The sequence below is a fragment of the Stenella coeruleoalba genome (assembly GCF_951394435.1).
Source record: "Stenella coeruleoalba genome assembly, chromosome: 13".
Classification (NCBI taxonomy): domain Eukaryota; kingdom Metazoa; phylum Chordata; class Mammalia; order Artiodactyla; family Delphinidae; genus Stenella; species Stenella coeruleoalba.
Window position 1 is genome coordinate 71,272,782 of NC_137159.1, and position 22,155 is coordinate 71,294,936.

The 22,155-nt window shown below is 37.1% G+C and overlaps 1 protein-coding gene across 8 annotated transcripts in view; it reads right to left on the bottom strand.

The window, feature by feature from the left end:
• NCOA1 (nuclear receptor coactivator 1) overlaps positions 1-22,155 on the bottom strand; it is a 261,529-nt gene that overhangs the window by 191,105 nt on the left and 48,269 nt on the right. For 7 of the 8 annotated variants that reach the window (XM_079940466.1, XM_079940461.1, XM_079940462.1 and 4 more), the window contains exon 2: positions 7,870-7,996. The gene's annotated coding sequence lies outside the window, so the exon portion shown is untranslated. Of the gene's footprint in view, positions 1-7,860; positions 7,997-22,155 lie in introns of all 8 variants that reach the window. The other variant, XM_079940463.1, reaches the window with a different exon arrangement.

Below are 22,155 nucleotides of genomic sequence, written 5' to 3' on the forward strand. Positions count from 1 at the left end.
AATGTATTTTGCTGCTGGCCAAAGAGAAATGTAAATATCCCATGGAGTTGGGACAAGTTACATTTTCCCCTAAATTGTTCCTACCTCACCCCCTAGTAGAGAAGTATTATTTTGGCATCCAACTCTCTCGGTAATCTTTCTCAAACTGAGAGACTATTATAAGCAAGTGCCTTACAGAGAACACAAAGATACTCATTAAACCACCACAGCACATTATCATCAGTTTTTCCCCCACGTCCCAGGCCTCGGGCTTCTTAAAGTAACTACGCCATATTCGCCTCTCCCCATTTAAAAAATTAATTAAAGAAATAAGAACAATTTTTAAAACAAAACTGTGAAGTAGCTTTCTCTTAAACCAAAAGGCATATTTACTAGATATATGTTATGTGCTGGACAGTGTGCTAAGTGCTTCCCCTGATTTTATCTCAGGAACCCATGTAAAGTCAAATGAGAAGTAATTGTATGACAGGTGTGGGGGTGTCGGGGGAAGAAGATCAAAGAGTCACAGAGAAATTCAGCAAATAGGACCAATGGAATCAACAAGTAACTCAAAGTCAAACGGACCAGGAATAGGCTGCTTGCAGATCGGGAGATAAATCTAATTTTGAAAAAAAAAACTAGAAGCTGTTACTATACACTTTATTCTACTTTTTTTAATTGAAGTATAATTGATTTACAATGTTGTGTTAGTTTCAGGGGTACAGCAAAGTGATTCAGATATATATATATATATATACATATATAAAATATGTATTCTGAATATAAAATACATATATTTTATATACAATAGTGTGTATCTGTTAATCCCAAACTCCTAATTTATCCCCCACCCCACTTTTCCCCTTTGGTAACCGTAAGATTGTTTTCTATGTCTGTGAGTCTATTTCTGTTTTGTAAATAAGTTCATTTGTATCGTTTTTTTTTTTAGATTCCACATATAAGTGATATCATATTTGTCTTTGTCTGACTTACTTCACTTAGTGTGATAATCTCTAGATGCATCCCTGTTGCTGCAAATGGCATTATTTCATTCTTTTTTTATGGCTGAGTGGTAGTCAAATGTATATATATGTACCACACCTTCTTTATCCATTCCTCTCTAGATAGAAATGTAGGTTGCTTCCATGTCTTGGCAACTTTAAATAGCGATACACTTTATTCTTTGGCTTCTAGCTTCATACTAAGTCAATTCTTAGTTTCTTGGTGAGTACCTTGTATTTATAAAGGAGTAAATTTGACTGGACTCTGGATTCACTAAATATTAAGACAACTTCCAAAATCAAAATTACAAATGAAAACTGGTATTTAAAAGTTTAAATTCTAGCCAGTACACTAAAACAAACAAAAGAAATAAAGGGTACAAGGATTAGAGTGAAGGGGTTAAAAATAAAGCTTATAAGGAGATATAAAAACCACAGAAGCGGGCTTCCCTGGTGGCTCAGTGGTTGAGAGTCCGCCTGCCGATGCAGGGGACACGGGTTCGTGCCCTGGTCCGGGAAGACCCCACATGCCGCAGAGCGGCTGGGCCCGTGAGCCATGGCCGCTGGGCCTGCGTGTCCGGAGCCTGTGCTCCACAACGGGAGAGGCCACAGCAGTGAGAGGCCCGCTTACCGCAAAAACAAACAAACAAACAGAGAAGCACAGACTCTAGGGCTAGAATGCCTGGATTCAAATCCCAGCTCTGCCACATACCAGCTACACAACGTTGGGCAAGTTAATGTCTATTTCACTGGAGCTCTTCCTTACAAGGACCTAATGGGTTAATACGCATAGGTGCTTAAAATAGAGCCTGGTAAACAGTAAGCACTATATAGTACAACTGTCATTTGTGTACAATATGGTTTTGTATATATATATCCCAAAAGACTCAAGAAATTATTAGAAATAAAAATTCAGCAGGTTGCTAAATACACATAGTTCAATTGTATTCTTATAAGCCAAGAAAGAGAACATGTAAATTTCTGGACCTTTTTCTTATGGAAATTTTCAAAAAAGCTTAGAGAATAATATCAAGAATTACACCACCACCACCCCACCCTCCAACACCACAAGTGCCTAGCTTAAACAAAGATCAACTCATGGCCAAGCTTGATTCATCCCCAGCCACAGCCTTCCCTCTATTCCTGATAATAAAGCAGATCCCAGACAAATCCTTGCATCCATCAACATTTCACTACGTATCTCTAAAAGATGACTCTTCTTCAATATAACTACATGCTGTTATCTATCACACCTAAAAATTAACAATAATTTCTTAATATAAAATATCCAGTGTTCAAATTTCCCTGATTATTTTATAAATATTTATTTATTAAAATCTGGACCCAAATAAAGTCCAAACATTGCTATTAATTTCAGTTTTCTTCCTTCTTTTCTCTTGTTTTGTTCCTCACAATTTATTTGTTTAAAAAAAAACCAAGTTGTGTGTCCCAAAGACTTCCCCATAGTCTACATTCTGCTGACTGCATCTCCATGGTATCATTTCCCTTGTTTCCCTGTCTTCTATGTTTCCTGTAAATTGGTAATTGGAGCTACAGGCTTGATCAGATTTAGATTCAAATTCAATTTTTTTGGCAACGATACTTCACAGAAAGGATCGTGAACTTTCATTAAGAGAAACCTAATGTCCGACTGTCCCTCCTCCTGTGATGTTAGCAGCCACTGATGATCTTTGCTTACGTCCTGGAATTCATTATGAAATGGTAATGTTCTATTTATCACCCCTTAACTGTAAATAGAATACTACTAACTAGAATACACCTGAGAAAAGAAACTTCCTCTCCTCAACTACTGGTCACCTTCAGGTATAGTTGGTTTCTTAGCATACTCCAAAGAAAATGAATGAGTTCTTTAAAGTATCATCATGAACTCATCAGTTTAAACATATTGGATGTGATTGATTATATATTGTAGTTATACTTACTAATGCTCAAATTGTCTCATCTTTGGCCAGACAGAGCCCATTCAATTAAGCACCTTCGTTGTTTTGCCACCCCCTATGATAGCTTCCTTGCAAGATGTTCAAGGCCCCAGCTCTGGAACCAGCTTTAACCATAAGCTGCTTTCCATTTCAACTAGCTCCTTTCTTATTCTTTATTTCTACTAAACTAAAAATGCCTAATTCTTAATTATAAATCAACTGTGTTATATTGAATACATTCTGGATATTATGATTGAACATGGACCCAGAAATTATAGAAATATTTCCTTCTCAAGTCTACTTTCAGCATTCCATTCAAGGTCCAAAAAAGAGCATATCCCACTCAAAACTCGATGTTAAATGCTTCAATTTGAGAGACTGGAGCAACAAGATTCCTAATATATTCTCTGCCGGCATTTTGGCTCTGGAAAGTATTTCTTCATGTTCTATTTCAAAATTTAGATGTGGTTTTTAAACATGTACAATAAAAATTCACTGGTTGTTTTTTCTTTGATAATCCAATAAAATCATCAAGTGTGGGGAAATGGTCAAACTCTTAGATAAGAATTATTTTGCATCATAATTCAGACTTTTATAAAATTCTTATACCTCATCCTTAACATTGAAACTCATGATACTGTGAATATGAAGTTATAAGTTCTGACTATTTGAAAAAGTAGATGTAAGTTTATGCCTCCCTGAAATCATAGAAATGGCATTATCAGTAGTAAAGAAACATTCTTCTTATTTTACTAAAAAGCAAATTAACAAACATGTAAAGCCCTGTCACCCTACACAGCTAGCATACATCGCTGTGGAAAAGCAGGATCCTATATTTGCTGACCATTTCTTCCCAAAATCCTAAAAAGACACGGTGTTAGTGGCCAAAAATTGCTTACATCCACAATTTTTACTGGTTTTTTTCAACATTAAATCACAACCAGAAATCACGTTACTAAATGCCAAACTTTTTCCTCTGGAGAAAAGCAGGATATAAATTTATATCTTGGTGCAATTTCTTTTATTCACAGACCAAGTGCACCCTCTCCTACAGCTAAAGTTGTTGGGTTTTGATCAGAGGGGCCAATGCAACTTTTCCAGACAACAATGGCTTTAAAAAACTAACCAACCACCACCACCAACAACAACAACAATAAAACAAAATATCAACAAAAAAACTCTTCTGTTAGTGTGGATTTCTCAGTGATTAAACAGTAACACATCTCTATGAAGTGCTGGTATGTCCTCAGCACATCAGTGCTTTCATCCAACTGAAAAACAAAAAATTCTGCTAGCATGCACATGACAGTAATTGCTTTTCCAGATGGTATGCCTTTGATAAGGGATTTTTGCCAAAAGCTCATTTTACTTTCTCTCCAAGCATAATATTTGTCGTTAAGTTTGAAACTGGTTTGACAAGCTTCTCAGTAGTAGTGTGAGTTGACCTGTTTTTTGCTAGAAGAAGGATAACTGTGAATGATACTTCAGTAGTGTGGTCTTCTCTATCTTTAGCAATAATGTGCATTAATCTAACACTGAAAAGCATCATTTTATATAATTTTATACATTTTTTTCATTTTTCATCAAAAGTCTAAAAAGTAACTATTAAAGAAAAGGAAACTAAGACAAATATTAATTCAATTCCTCAGGGTAGCATGAAAGTAGAAGAGCCAAAGCTTGTGCTCTTTCCATCACACCATAGAGAAAATCATGGTGGCAAGGGAATACCTATTCCCTCAATTATACCTTGTTGAAATGTTTTCAAATGTTTTTGTGAGTCCAAACAAAATATTTTTAAAAGGTACTGTTTTAACTTAATGTAAACTATAATCCAAGACATCACCTTACAAATGTTCTAGGGCCGTAACTCGTACTAATTTTGTTTTGTTTTAATCCCCCTTCCCAAAAAAACAAAATCCCACTATCTCAAAATCTTAAAATCCTCTCAAAAAAATTTTAAGAAAATATTGTCAAAAAAAAAAAAAGAGGGCTTCCCTGGTGGCGCAGTGGTTGAGAGTCCGCCTGCCGATGCAGGGGACGCGGGTTCGTGCCCCGGTCCGGGAAGATCCCACGTGCCGCGAAGCGGCTGGGCCCGTGAGCCATGGCCGCCGAGGCTGCGTGTCTGGAGCCTGTGCTCCACAACGGGAGAGGCCACAACAGTGAGAGGCCCGCGTACAGCAAAAAAAAAAAAAGAAGGAAAGAAAATATTGTCAAAATGTATTATATAAAACTTCTGAGCACAAGTTTGTGAAATTTTTACTTCATTTTTGAAAGGGAAAATGACAAATATTAGTTTGCAAATGTGCAGGGCAATATAAGAAATTGATGAATAGAAATCCCTAATTTAAGGATTTAAGCAACCTAATTTGGTTATATGGCACTTTCACAAGTAGAACCATAGATGGGTGACAACCACACCCAATTAGTCACCAAATTCAATTGATCAGAATTTCCTACTCTCTTTTTGTTGACATCTGAATACAGAACTTAACTATATTACTTAGAAAGGAATACTAAACTATGATTTTTATGTGCTCATTTCATAATTGCTTTTTTTTCTTTTTAATTATTTTATTTTTGGCTGCACTGGGTCTTCATTGTTGCGCATGAGCTTTCTCTACTTGCGGCAAGCGGGGGCTACTCTTTGTGGTGCGTGGGCTTCTCATTGCAGTGGCTCCTCTTGTTGCGGAGCACGGGCTCTAGGTGCGCGGACTTCAGTAGTTGTGGTGCAAGGGCTTAGCTGCTCTGCGGCATGTGGGATCTTCCTGCACCAGGGCTCAAACCCGTGTCCCCTGCATTGGCAGACAGATTCTTAACCACTGTGCTACCAGGGAAGTCCTCAAAATTGCTTTTAAATGGTTTTCAGATGAGAGTATTTAGCCTCCCTAGACCCAGAGTAAACATTCTGAGTGAAAGATGTCTTCAACTTCATTCATAATGAAGTTATAGAATAATTTATATCCTTCCACATATTTAGACTTATTCTTCGCAAAGCCTGAACATTCAACTAATGTTGTTAAATGAAAGTAAGCAGGAAAGCTAGCTTTAAAAAATAAGGGAGGGGCTTCCCTAGTGGTCTAGTGGCTAAGAATCCGTCTTGCACTGCAGGGGATGCCAGGGAACTAAGATCCCACATGCCATGGGGCAACTAAGCCTGCATGCCACAACTAGAGAGCCCGTGTGCCGCAACTACAGAGCCCACGAGCTCTGGAGCCCACGCACCACAACTAAGAGCCTGCACGCTGCAACAAAAGATCCCGCGTGCCGCAACTAAGACCTGACACAGCCAAAAAATAAAGTACATCCAAATTTTTTAAAAAGGAAAATGATTCTGGTAATAAGTCAAATTATATATTTAATATCATTACCATTTGATTCAAACTGACACCAAAAAATTTTTGAAAAGTACAATATACCTGCTAGCTGCCAGAGAAGTCTTAAAACTTCTCATCAAAACAACCTCTTTTTCATCTGCTATTTGACTCGAGGTAACTTTTCTTTGGCAAAAACTGCTCAATTATACCACCGCCTTCTAGAAAGTAATCCATTTATTTTAACTGAAGCAGTCTTAGGTTTTTCAATATGGATTCTTATATTTTAGAATTTACTGTTTTACATATTCTTCTTCCGAAACAGAATAAAATGAAATTTAAAATCCAAGTAATAAGTGATACATTTTTCTCAGATTTTCATCTTCTCTATAATCTAGCAAAATTAATTTACAAACCTCTATAATGTATACAGAGAACCAACCAACTCTGACTGTCCCTAAAAATAATTATCTTTCCATACTTTCTGCCTATTTGGAAAAATACAATTAACACGAAATTATTTTGTTTTTAAATAACAAACTAACTGTACCCTCTTTGAAATTTATATGTATTTTAGAAAAATAGAGACCACTATGTTTTCTGTTGATACTATGTTTCCTTTGATTGTTTTCAATTGTCTTATGTAGTCTTTAAAGTGGACAGCCACCCAATGATTTGGAAGTATCATTTGACTCTTTAATTACACGTCTGGTTTTTCTGATCTAAGTGAAACTAACCCGTCAGATCCCCAAGGTCCTATAGAAACAGTCTACAGGGAGTATAAGTGACATTTCTTGGTGAATAGAAAACTCTTAACAGTAAGTTTAGGAAAACAGGAAAGAGAGGTTTCCAGATCAAACTAAAGGACAATCACTAAGATCTCTTGTATCATGTAAGCACAGCTGGTTAGAGTGCTGAATTCAATTGCTCATCTCAGAGGGTCATGACATAAATAAAATAATTATTAAATTGACATTTATTTATTCCAGTTCTTCTATACTGTTAATCTGCACTCAGTGTATTTCTTTATTTTTAATGAACATTTTGATATATTTTCTTACATTTGTGTTTCTTCTTTTTTTTTTAATAAATTTATTTACTTTATTTAGTTTTGGCTGCTTTGGTTCTTGCTGTGCACAGCTTTCTCTAGTTGTGGCGCGCGGGCTTCTCATTGCAGTGGCTTCTCTTGTTGCGGAGCATGGGCTCTAGGCACGTGGGCTTCAGTAGCTGTGGCACGCGGGCTCATAGCTGTGGCTGGCGGGCTCTAAAATGCAGGCTCAGTAGTTGTGGCTCACGGGCTTAGTTGCTCTGCGGCATGTGGGATCTTCCTGGACCAGGGCTCGAACCCATGTCCCCTGCACTGGCAGGTGGATTCTTAACCACTGTGCCACCAGGGAAGTCCATTCTATTTCTTATAATTGACATGCTTTCCTAATTATAAGGATGACCTCCCTTTAAAATCTGAATCTCTTCTCAGATTTGGAGGAACGTGTGTGTCGGGGGGGGGTGGCCTCTTCCCCAAAAGCTAACCATTCTAACATAAAAACTTTTAAACTTATGAAATCTATATAGATAGAAATCAGCATTATAAAATGACTGCCAAGGAGTCAAATTAAAGTAAAACTGTACCTCGAATACCTTAGAATAAGTAGAAGTTCTAAATGTCGGTGTCTTCATTTGGAAGCAAAAATTCTTACTGCCTGATCTTGCCTGATGGTCCTTGATTTTTATCATCAGAGTCGGTTCCAGTTACATCTCATTAGATCTAAAGTAGGAGAAAAGAGACATTTGTTCTACTGAAAACATTAGATTTTAGATACTGTGACACATCATTGTTTCCCTATAAGCATACAAAGATTCTTATAACAGATGCTTTCGTTGTTCAAGAAATTCTAATTCCCATTCTTGTCCCTACCACAGATTTTAAAAACTGAAATTAAAGAATAAAGGTTAAGTAAGTAAACAAATATAAAGTTGATAAGCAGTAATTAGTTACTAGCTTTAAAAAGGTTCTGATCCCCAAAGGAGGTATGCAGTAAATTGAGCTTTGCATTGGTAATTCAAGGAGGCAAGAGACCTAAGCTACTGACTCACTCATCAGAGTTGCTGAAGTCACCCCAGCAGCAGTGGCCTCAGTACCCAGTTTCAGGTAAAATGGAACAGCAGGAGGAAACAGGATTTCCAGCAGAAGATACCTCTATGATAAAGAAGCACCCAATATGATGGCTATCATTCATTCCTGGGTCCTTGGCAGTAGGACGTGACAAATTGTGGACTTTCCTAAATTAATGGTAGTACTGTATCTTCCCATTCTACCTCAAAGCTAACTCCAAACAGTGGGACTGTGCAGACATCAGAGAATGCTTAAGAAATGTGAGCCCCACTGGCTTTCGTTATTTAAAGCCTAACTGCTTTAGGTTATACCACCCAGAGTTAAGTTTTCCACTAATATTCCCTTTAGATTACAAAGACACAGTGGATCAGGCTCCAGAGACGATCATTACACCACAGGTCAATTCAGGAATCTTGCTAGTTACTTCTACCTGTGGCTCCCATCCCTGTCACCCTTGGGCTTTATTCAAAACATAAACCATTGTGACTACCTTTTCTCTTGTCTTCATGCCCACAGTGTTCTCTTTGCTGTCTCAGTCACTGCATGTGTTCCCCAACTGCCGCCCTTCCTTCCAACCTTTTCCACAGGGACCTCTGGAAACCCCTTTTACATAGTAAAACAAAAGACCTCTACATCCTCAAGCTTATCACTGAACACTACTTTCAACCACTGGGCTAAATCTGGCTCTTGAAAAGAACCCTCTAGAGTGAAGACTAAGGCCATAGGAATCAACCTTGTCCACAGTAACATTTCCAGACCCTACCTCACAAGCAGTCCCACCCTTTCCCTCATGGTCATGCCATCTGGCTGTCCTACCCTCTTCTTGACTTTGTCGTTCAATATTCCGCTCTATCTTTTCTAACCGGGGTCCAGTCTCAATCCCTTAGATGCACTCTACCTACACTCATCTTTCCAGTTCTGTGTTATCACCAATCTCAAAATCTTGGTTGTCACCCAAGCTATCAGTCCACCAAGTACGTTATTTTCTTTCTTCCACTTCTCCACTCTCAAATTCCTAATCCTGGGTCAATTCAATCACCTGCTAGAGAAAAAACACACAACCACGTGGACTGATCCTGCTATAATATTAAGGTCTTCAAATTTAGTTAGACACTGAACGCTACCTATGTCATTAATCAGATCCTTCTCCCGTAACGCACACTGCCTTTGTTCCCAAGTGTGCAACTCTCCCTCTTCCAGCCCCACCTGGGGTAGAATAGGAAAGGAGTTTTATGTTTTCCTTAACCACTTATATTGTAAAAATACTATGTCTTTCATCTACTTTTAACATTTTCTCAGTCTATCGCTGGCTTTCAATACAAAAGTTTTTCTTTTCACGTGGCCAGATTTATCCATCAGTGCATTTTTCACTTCTTTTATTATTTCTTTGCTTAGGAATTTCTTGATAACAGATAAATACTCTGATTTTCACTTTTCTGTGGGCTAAATTATTTGAATACTTCATTCCAAATGATGTATGGAAAGAGATTTAACTCTGAACTGACCTGTATTCCAAATTGCCAGTTTTCCTAACAACATTAAGTAATTAAGTAAACCACCCCTTGATTTATAAATTTCTTCTTATACATTTCATTTGTCTACAACAAGGTTGATTTCTGGGCTATAACCTATTTACGTAATGTAATTATTGTTTCTTTATATGTTTTAATTTGTAATAAGAATATTCTTTGGTATTCTCATCTCCTGTTCTTCCTGACAATAGTTAGATACATTTTATCAGTTTCCAAGGATATGCCCAGTAGTTTCATGAGTAAGAAATTGTTCCCCAGTCCACTCTCAGCACTCTGTGTTTCTGTTATAGTTGCTGCCTAAACACAATGCTCCTTTCTGCTTTGAGGGATCACCCACATTGGGTCTAGACCCCAAACCTTTCTAATCATGCTAGAAAACCAGCCTTTCTATATATTTATTCATCTAGAGCCAGATTCATAAAACCTTGATCTTTGCAATTCTCCATGCTTTGTATTCACCTTTTCATCTGTAAAATCTGATTTACGTAAAATAAAGGTATCTCACACACAATTTTTATTTCATAGGCCAACATATTTTATCAGCTCTAAAGTATTTTTCAAATCTTCCTGTTATCTTTTAAGATTCACATAATGTTCATTAACTTTAACTTTTCTTAATATATACTACATTCACATGAATCAAAAATCAAAATGATGTAAAAAGGAACATAACATGTTTGAGAAGTCTCATTTGTATATCATCCACTTGCAGCTCACATTGTCCTTGCTTACTACAGGTCACCACTTTTATTAGTTTCTTGTATGTATATCCTTCTAGTAATTCTTTATGCAAATACACTTAACTGCAAATATAATCTTATTCTTCCTGCCTTCTTACACAAAATATTCAGTTTTGCACCTTATTTTTTTTCACTCATTATATCCTGCAGATTTACCATGTTAGGATATGTTTTATCACTGTTTTTTAAAACTCCATGATATTTCATTGTGTGAATATATACTAGCTTGTGTAACCAAGCCCACAGTTCTAAGAAATTAGATTCTACAAATTTCAGTCTTATTTCTGAAAATAATTTAGTTCAAGCAATAACTGTACACAGGAAACTATGTGGTATGATTTCACAAATTTTATTATATTAATAAATGTAAGTTCTCTTGTATATTTCTTTATCTCAAGTTTACTTTATGATCCTACCTAAAATCTATCAACCATAACAGCCATAAACTTTGAAGGCAGAAGGACAGTTCTCAGGTTGAGAGGTCTCGAATTCTGAAAGCTGCTCAACCTTAATGAAGGTTTCAACGGGTCTGCAAAAATGAAACACAGCTGTACAAGAAGCAAAGCAGTTGTACAATTCAAGAAATGTTCTATTCTACTTAGTGGGATCAGGAAAAGCTTCATGGAGGAAGTAGTCCCTTGGGTTCAATCCTAAATGACAAAGTGCTCAAGAGGCAAATGAAGGCAAGAGAAAACATTCAAGAGGGATCCGAATAAGCAGCAGTTTGAAATAGCAAACCCTGTCAAGAACTCTAAGTAGTTCCACTTCCACCTAGAATGCAGAAAGCCACAAAAGAATGTTTTCCCACCCTAGTGAGAAAAAGCCAGATTTATAAAATCAAAACTTCTCTTGAATCTCATAAAGAATTGAAGTCAGAAGGCAACCAAGTAATTTAAATACCAAAGAGGGACAAATTCCTCCAGGGAGAGGCTGTACACACAAACTGTTTTACCTTTGGCAGGTCATCAGAAGAAGTGGCCTCCATACACGTATGTAAGAAAAAAAAATCAGTTAAGATTTTAACAAATTCTTTAAGACCAAGTATGAACTACTATGTCAGTTAGGAATGGTTGAGAACCCCAGACACAAGGAGAGTTTACACTCAGTTGCAAGTTCTTCTACATGCCTCAACCAGATTCTCACAAGAAAGGTTAGAGGTAGGACAGGAAACCAGAGAAAGCCTTTCATCACTGAAGCAAGTGTGTACAAGGTGATAAGTACAGGCCTGAAGCTCTGCCTGCTTCCCCAACCCGTCCCCAACACAGAGCAAAAGCCTAGAGCCACTGGGGGAAGGACAGAAAACCCTCTCACCCCAGGGTCCAGGCAAAAGTCCACTGCTTCAGAGGAGAACAGAAGCAAAATGCCTCTCCCAGATGGGGAGAAAACACTCCTAAGCTCCCAGACACAGGCAAAGAAAGACACATTGATGCTATGAGAAAGTAGAGGCAAAAAAACCCCCTCTGCCACTGTAGGGGAGGGGGAGAGGAAAAAGTCTTGGGCAAAGGATCCTGCACCAATACCAACAGAGATGTACTACTACAAGGGAGGGAAAGGATATTTCTGCCCAAGACCAACCACAAATGTATGAGTGTTTGACCACCACAGGGAAGAGAAAGCAGGAAAGCTAAGAAAGTCCTACCACTGATACCCAGGAATGTAGGGCCTGACCAGGATTGAGTCTGCACCAGAACAAAACAGAACTTTGCCCTGTCCCACAAGCATAGCACTGGGTAACAAGCAACAATAATCTATCACTGGGAGAAAAACAGTAACATGAAATCCCTCTGCAAACAGATGTGCAAAGACTGTTGAAAGATGAGGGTGATACAGGATCACAGAAGAATCCTGTAGTACCACATGCCACACTCTAAACACAAGGCAACAGCAGCCAAATGGAGAAATGTGAAGCCTGTGGTACACTGAAGGTAATGATGGCCACAAAATCCAAACCCACCTCACTTCAAGATTAGATCGACTCAACCTCTGACAAACACAGCCTGAGAGAAGAGGATCACTTCAGTCTCTCCTATTCTTCTGTACATGATGATGAGCATTAAATCACAAACTATGAAGCATCCACAAAAGCAAGAAGAAATAACCCTTTGTCAAGAGATAAAGTAATCAACAGAATCAGGACTGATTCATTAACTGAAATTATCAAACATTCTAAAATAACTGTTAGATGATCTAGTAGACAAGATGGATAACATGCATAAAAAGATGGAAATTTTCAGCAGCGACATGGAAACTTTAAACAAGTAAGATAGAAAAGCTAGAAACAACAAAAGAAATTTTGTTTACATTAGAGAAGAAAAATTTCTTTGGCAGCCTCAACAGCAGCCTGGACACAGATTAGGAAAGACTCAGTGGACTTAAAGACAGGACAATAGAAATAATACAAAATGAAACCACAGTTTTAAAAAAATGAAGGAAAAATACAGTTCAGGGCATCCAAGAGCTGTGGAACTATATCAAAATGTATAACAACCATTTAATTGGAGCCCCAGGAGAAGAAAACAAAAATAATAAGATACAAGAAATACATAAAAAGATAATGGCCAAGAATTTTCCCAAATGAATCTAAGACAACAAACTAGAGAGCAAAAAATCCCAGAGAACCCCAATCATGATAAATACCAAAACACGCACACACAAACAAACATACACGGGTATATCATACTCAAACTGTAGAAAAACAAAGATAAAAATCTCTAAGACAGAGAAAAAAGAAAGACTAGATACAAATAACAAAGATTAAAATTTCCTTACCTTCAGAAAATTATACAAGCCAAAGACAATATTGAATATAATACCTTTCAGGTACTGAAAGAAAAAAGAGCTGAACATAGAATTCTATAACCAGCAAAAATAGTTTTGAAAACTAAAGGAAGAAAGAAGGAATTTTTTGACAAATAAAATGAGAGAATTCACTGCCTGCAGACACCAGAAATGTTAAAAGAAGTTCTTTAGGCAGCAGTGAAAATTCCCAGGTGAAAATTTGGATCTACAAAAAAGAAATGAAGAGCATTAGAAAGAGAAGGTAAAAATAAAAGACTATTTTTTCATATTTTATTGATTTTAGAAGGTTAAACACGAACTAAAGCAAAAAATGATAATGTGTTAATAACATACATAGAAATAAAATTTATGACAACATAGTATAAAGATGGAAGATAGTTGTTGAACTATGCTGTATATAAGGTATTACATGACACATGAAGTAGTATATTATTTGAAGAAAAAATGTGATTTTAAAAAATGTGAAAAAAACTATTATAAGTTAAAGATATATCTTTTAAACCATAGAGTAGGGGCTTCCCTGGTGGCGCAGTGGTTAAGAATCCGCCTGCCAATGCAGGAGACACAGGTTTGAGCTCTGGTCCGGGAAGATCCCACATGCCGCGGAACAACTAAGCCCGTGTGCCACAACTACTGAGCCTGCACTCTAGAGCCTGCGAGCCATGACTACTGAGCCCGTGTGACACAACTACTGAAGCCCACGTGCCTAGAGTCCATGCTCCCAACAAGAGAAGCCACCACAATGAGAAACCTGCACACCACAATGAAGAGTAGCCCCCGCTCACCACAACCAGAGAGAGATAAGCCCGTGTGCGGAAAAGAAGACCCAACGCAGCCAAAAAACAAAAATAAAATAAAATAAATAAAATAAACCGTAGAGTAGGGGTTCTCAACCAGGAGCAATTTTGCCCCCTCAGGGACATGTAGCAAAGTCTAGAAACTTTTTTGGTCGTCACGGCTGGGGGTGGGGAAAGGGTGCTACTGTCATCTAGTAGATAGAGACCAGGGATGCTAAAAATCCTGCAATGGACACAGGTATCCCCTCCATGACCCAACAACAAAGAATTATCCAACCAAAAATACAAACAGTGCCAAGGTTAAGAAACCATGACCTAGAGCAACCGCAAAAATATGTGTGTATGTATAAACATACAGAATAAGCCAAGAGTTAGATAAAATGAAATTATGAAAAATGATTAATTCAATAGAAGGCAGAAAAAATAAACAAAAAAGATTCAAAAATAGAAAACAACTAGCAAGATAGTAGGTTTAAATCCAAACTTTCAATGATTATATTAAATAGAAATTATCTAAACACCCAATTAAAAGGTAGAGATTATCAGATCAAATTTTACAAACAAAATCCAATCGTATGCTATCCACTTACTTTATATACAAAGACACAGGTTAAAAGTAAAAGGAGGGAAAGGCAAGACAGCATGGCTGTATTAATATCTGAAAGAGCAGACCTCAGAATAAGGAATATCACCAGTGATAAAGAGGAATACTACTTAACGATAAAGGATCAATTCATGACAAAACTGTAAGGAGATTAGACAAATCCACAATTACAGTTGTAGACATTAATACTCCTCTGTTATTAATCAACAGAACAAGAAAACAGAAAATCACTAAGCTATAGAAAACCTGAAAATACTATCAACTGACTTGACCTAATTGGATATTTATAGACCATTTTACACAACAAGAACAGAAAATGCATTATTTTCAAGGGTACATGGAACACTCACCAAGAAAGACCATATTCTGGGCCATAAAACAAAGCTCAAAATATTTAAAAGAATTTAAGTTAAATAATGCATTTTCTCTGACCAAAACAGAATTAAGTTAGAATCAATAACTGAAAGATAGATTAAGAATTATCAAAGGTTGGAAATTAAACAACACAATTCTAAATAACCCAAAGATTAAAAAGAGAAATTAAAAAACACTTTTAATTGAATTAAACGTAAAGTGGAACATATCAAAATTTGTGGGATACCACTAAAGCAGTTTTTAGAAAAACTTACAGCATAAAACATAAACTGTTTATATTAGAAAACAAAAGTCTTGCATCAATAATCTAAGCCTCCACCTTAAGTAGAAAAAGAAGAGCAGATTAAACACAAAGGAATTAGAAGGAAGAAATGAAACTAAAAAAAGCAATAGAGAAAATTTATGAAACTGAAATGTAGTTCTTTGAGAATTTCAATAGCGCTGAATAAACTTCTGGCCAGAGAGAGAGAGAGAGAGAGAGAGAGAGAGAGAGAAGTCACAAATTAACTATACCAAGAATGAAAAGAGGACAGCACTAGAAATTTTACAGATATTAAAAGGATAATACGAGAATATTATGAGCTACTTTATGGCAATAAATTCTACAACTTTGATAAAATGTACCAAGTCCTTGGAAGTTTGAATACAAACTACCAAGTTCACTCAAGAAATTAAATAACAATAGCTCTTAATATATTAAGAAAATTTAATTCATCATTTAAAATCTTCCCATGAAGAAAGTTCCATGACAAATGGCTTCCTTGGTAAATTCTACCAACATCTAAGGAAGAAATCATAACAATAATATATAAATTTTCCAGAAATAAATGTAGAGAAAACACTTCACAATTCATCTTATGAGGACAGCATAACTCTGATATAAAAGTCAGACAAAAAAAAAACTGTAAGGAAAATAAATTACAGACCAATATCCTTTCATGAACATAGACACAAAATATCTTAACCAAATATTAGAAAAATGAATCTAGCAATATACAAAAAGGAATATATATCATGACCAAATAGCATTTATCCCAGGAATGCAATATTAGTTCATTATGAAAAAAGAAATCCATCAATATAATTCAACATATCAATAGACTAAAATATAAGCGATCATCTTCACAGATGCAAAAAAAATTCTGGAAAAACCCACAACCATTCACGATTCAAAACTCAGAAAACTAGGAACAGAAGGGAACGTCCTCAGCCTAAGACATGAATATACAACAAATCTAAAGCTAATATCATACATAATCATGAAAGACTAAATGCTTTCCCTCTAAAATCAGGAACAAGGCAAGAACATCTGCTCTCACCGCTCCTATTCAACAATGCACTGTACTGTCAGTACAATAATGCAAGAAAATGAAATAAAAGCCTAGAGATGAAAAAAAAAAGGAAACAAAACTGTCTTTTGTCCACAAGTGACAGGACTGTCTATATAGAAAATCCCAAAGAATCTACTACTGAAACTAAATTTGCTTTGAATTTGGCAAAATTGAAGGATACAAAGTCAACATACAAAATTTAATTGTATTTCTATATGGCAGCAATTAATAATTAGAAATAAATTAACAAAACAGTAGCAATTACATTAGCATCAAAAAAGAAAGATACAGGATAAATATAGCAAAATAAATGGAAAATTCTGTGCTCAAAAATACAAAACACCAAGTGAGAAATCAAAGACCTCAATAAATGGAAGTATACTGTTTTCAAAGATCAGATTAATCAATGTTAATATATCAATTCTCCTCAAATTAGTGTATAGATTTAACATAAATCACAATTAAAATCCCACCAGACGGGACTTCCCTGGTGGCCCAGTGGATAAGAATCCGCCTGCCAATGCAGGGGACACAGGTTCGAGCCCTGGTCCGGGAAGACCCCACATGCTGCGGAACAACTAAGCCCGTGCACCACAACTACTGAGCCTGTGCTCTAGAGCCAGCGAGCCACAGCTACTGAAGCCCCTGCACCTAGAGCCCGTGCTCCGTAACAAGAGAAACCACCGCAATGAGAAGCCTGTGCACCACAAAAAAGCCACAACTAGAGAAAGCCCATGCAGCAACAAAGATACAACGCAGCCAAAAATAAATAAATAAAAAGAAAAAAATCCTACGAGGATTTTTTAAATAAAAACTGGTTAGTTGATTCTAAAATTTATATGGAAATGCACAGAACCTAGGATGCTAAAAATAATTCTAAAAAAAAGAACGCTGGAAATTTTATACTACCTGATTTCAGTACTTTCCTTTTTTTTTTTTTTTAATGAAGATCTTTTTATTCTTGACCTGCAATTTTTTTTTCTGTTTTTGGCCGTGCCATGCTTTATGCGAGATCTTTGTTCCCCAACTAGGCATTGAATCCAGGCCCCCTGCAGTGGGAGCACAGAGTCTTAACCACTGGACTGCTACGGAAGTCCCTCAATACTTTCTATAGAGCTATAGTCATCAAGACATTATAATTCTGATATAAGGATAAACATACAGATCAATGGAACAGAAGAGACAGTCCAGAAATATATCTGTTATGGTCAATTGATTTGATTTTCAACAAAAGTACCATGGTAATTCAATGGAAAAAACTGTCTTTATAACAACTAGGGCTATAACAAATGACAATCCATACAGGGAAAAAAAAAGAACCTCAACGCACATCTCACATCTTATATAAAAATTAATAGACCTAGAGACTTCCCTGGTGGGCCAGTGGGTAAGACTTCGAGCTCCCAATGCAGTAGGCCCGGTTTGATCCCTGGTCGGGAAACTAGATCCCACATGCATGCCGCAACTAAGAGTCCGCATGCCACAACTAAAGATCCTGCATGCTGCAACTAAAAGATCCCACATGCCACAGCTAAGACCCGGCGCAGCCAAGATAAACAAATAAATATTTTTTAAAAAATTAATAGACAAATATTTTAAAATACAAAACTATAAAATTTCTAAAGGAAAACACAGGAGAAAATTTTGGGGATGCTAGGTTAGCCCAGAGGTTGGCAAACTTTTTCTGTAAATGGTCAGACAGTAAATATTTTAGGCTTTATGGGCTATATCATCTCTGCTGCAAAGACTTAACTCTGTCCTGTAACATGAAAGCAGCTATAGAGAACATGGAAACAAACAGGCATAGCTATGTTCCAATAAAACTTTATTTTACAAAAACAAGCAGTGGGCTGAATCAGCTGTAGTTTGCCAACACCTGAGTTAGGCAGTTTTTAGATATGACACAAAAAGCATGGACCATAAAAGAAAAAATTGAGATATTGCACTTAGAATTTCAAACTTCTGTTCTTCCACAGACAGTGTTATGAAAATGTAAAGACAAGCCACAAACTTGGAGAAAATATCTGCAAGACAAATATCTGATAACTTGTTTCCGGAATATAAAAGAAATCTTCAGTACAATAATAAGAAAATAAACAGTCCACTAAAAACAATGGGCAAAGTATTTGGACAATGCAAAAATGACAACTCTAACAAGCAGCCTGCTGATATGGTACATGTGTTTAATCTTTCCTACTGGCCTTTAGGCTCCTGTCTGAATGGAACACCCAACATTCTGCCTTACACAAGAAGATAACCAACAAATAAAATAAAACTGTCAGAGCATTTTTTAAGCTAAGTTTTAGAGTAGTTAATACATGTACCTGGTATAAAAAGTAAATTGTACTAACAGGCTATGGTGAATAGAAAGTCCCCCCTAGTCATCCAGCTCCCTTCCCTTGATTCCTGTGTATTCATTCGTATTCTATACATTAAAAAGCATTTATATGTTTGGTTTTTGTTTTTTGTTTTTTTGCGGTACGCGGGCCTCTCACTGTTGTGGCCTCTCCCGTTGCGGAGCACAGGCTCCGGACGCGCAGGCTCAGCGGCCATGGCTCACGGGCCCAGCCGCTCTGTGGCAGGTGGAATCCTCCCAGACCGGGGCACGAACCCGTGTCCCCTGCATCGGCAGGCGGACTCTCAACCACTGCGCCACCAGGGAAGCCCCTATATGTATTTTTAATGAAAGTGATGGCATACTATACAGCTTCTCATCATGATTTTTTTTAACTTAATGTGTTTTAGAACTTACTTCATATCATTCCTTATAGAATTCCCTCCTGCTCTTTTTTTTTTAACAATTTCATGATATTCTATCATATGAATGCATCATGATTTGTTAAACCAGTTCCTCATTGACAGACTCATATGTTGTTTCCAGTATTTTTCCATTACTGACAATGCTCTAAAGAATATCTGTGTACTCATGAAGTGGAATTACTTTCTGAGTCAAACAGTATCTGAATTTTAAATTATGGTACCCTTCGCTAGAACTGTGCTCCACAAAGTTTATCAGGGCTTAAAAAATATATATGAACATGTGTCAGTAAGCCTTCCAGATCAGAGAAACTAAGATTTTCAGCTCTAAGTAATCCAAGATACTTGTTAAGCCAAGATAAATTTAGAGTGAGTGACAATGACAAGAGTGAGACTTAGCATGGTCCCTCATTACCCCCAATTTTTTCTACTAAATTAAGGTAATAATTTTTATTTAATATGTATAATCTAATTTCCAAGAGGACTTGAATTGGTTACAAGTTAAGACGCAAGGTAAAGAGGATTAATCACAATAAAACTTTGTAAATAAAATAAAAAATTAAGATACTGTGGTAGGGGCTTCCCTGGTGGCGCAGTGGTTGAGAGTCCGCCTGCCGATGCAGGGAACATGGGTTCGTGCCCCGGTCCAGGAAGATCCCACATGCTGCGGAGCTGCTGGGCCCCGTGAGCCATGGCCGCTGGGCCTGTGCGTCCGGAGCCTGTGCTCCGCAATGGGAGAGGCCACAGCAGTGAGAAGCTTGCATACCACAAAAAAAAAAAAAAAGATACTGTGGTAGGTAGTTGGTATGGCCACATAATAGCCTCCAAAGATGGCTGCCATCAAGTCCTTCCCTCTCTCTGTACACGTCACTCCACCCATGAGAATATGATGTTTGTACCCCAGTTCCTTGAGTCTTGGCTGGCCTTGTGACTTGCTTTGACCAACAGTGACCAAAAGTGACATTCTGAAGTTCCACAGACCAGGAGGACTGACAGTTTCCCCTTTCTTCCTCTTGGAAGCGAGACCATGTAAGAAATCTGAATACCCTGAAATTATCATGCTGGTGAGAGGCCACCTGGAGGCACGCCAAAGTGCCAGACATGTGAGTGAAGCCTCCTTCCAGCCCAGCTACCAGCTGAGTGAATGCACCCAGCTGATGCCACACAGAGCAGAAGAATCCCCTAGCCAAGCCCTGACCAAATTCCTGACCCACAGAACTGTAAAAATAATAAATCAATGCTGTTTTAAGCCACTAAGTTTGGGAGTGATTTGTTAAATGACAATAGGCAACTGAAACAGACACTATCAAATTCATAATATCAGCAAATTATAAACAATGAGTGTCAAATTTGGGTCCATGTTTCCAGAGTTGTAAGTTTTCATCTCTGATAAGAAGAAAACATGTAAATTTTGTATCTGAACTGTATGTACTTGAAAAAAGAACAATGAACCTAGTGGACTATAGTTTCAAACATAATTTTAGAAAATGCACATCATTCAAATGATGTTGCTTATAGATCTATTTATAGACAGACGGCATATCATTAAAGCAGAATCAGTACAGGCATTTTCATGTTGGGGGAGACTGAGGTGACATGATCTTGATACTTTTGTTCTCTGAAGACCTAATACAAGAAATTAGATGAATACATAATTAAAATATTCATTAAACTATCTTCTCATATCTGATACGTTAAGTGAGCTTTTGATAGACACTAAATAGCTGTCAGTTTGTGATTAAATCTTCTAATAAGAGCATACAGAATACTCTCTAAGATAGGTTAAGGTTAGAGTCATACACATTAATAGCCCAAAAATCTACCTTTCCCCTAGAACAGCTCCCACTGAGATCACAAATATTCTTTAATACTATAACCCATGAAAATGCCTTAGTCTATAACTTATTTAACCTTAAACAGCATCTGCATAAATAACCATTCCCTTTCAGTCACTAAGAACAGCACACACTCAAAGCCTAGGGAGTTAAGTTCCACCTCCTTGAGGGAGAGAAGTGTCTGCATAAATTACCTGGAGCTCTTCTGTATGGGATAAATAAGCGAGGGACACTTACTTATTCAATCATTTAGGGTTATAATCCAATACTGTGTTATTTATTTTGTTATTCAAACTAATCCAGCTTTGATCATTTGATGGCTCTTTCAGGTTGCCTCCTGTATCCTTTTGCCAAGCCCCATCCTTTTGGCTTTTGAGTATTTTCTTACCTTCTAGCTCTATAAAATGTTCCAGGTTCATCTTGCATATTCCCTGTGCCAGTCCTAGAATCAATTATTTTCCAAGAAGCTTACTTTTTTAAATTGGAAAATGGTATCAAATCAAGATCTTGGTGCTAGGTGTGCATAATGCTACTGGGGTGTCATTGCTTCTAGGCCCTTTTAGTAGAGCTAGGAAATATATGTCTGTATACTTGGCCATATATACATACATATCTATAATTGTTTCTGTATCCATATCTATATTAACCTAAACGTGAATTCATCCTGATTTCTCTAACTCTAATCTAGTACCATGTGATTTGTTCTAGCCTTCCCCTTGAGTACAGTACAATCAAAAAAGATGACAGTGTTGTTGGTGGGAATGTAAAGTGGTGCAGCCACTAGGGAAAACAGTACGGAGGTTCCTCAAAACACTAAAAATAGAGTTGCCATATGATCCAACAATCCCACTCCTGGGCATATATCCGGACAACACTATAATTAGAAAAGATACATGCACCCCCTATGTTCATAGAAGCACTATCTACAAGCCAAGACGTGGAAACAACCTAAATGTCCATCGACAGATGAATGGATAAGTAAGATGTGGTATATACATAAAATGGAATACTACTCAGCCACAAAAAACAATGAAGTAATGC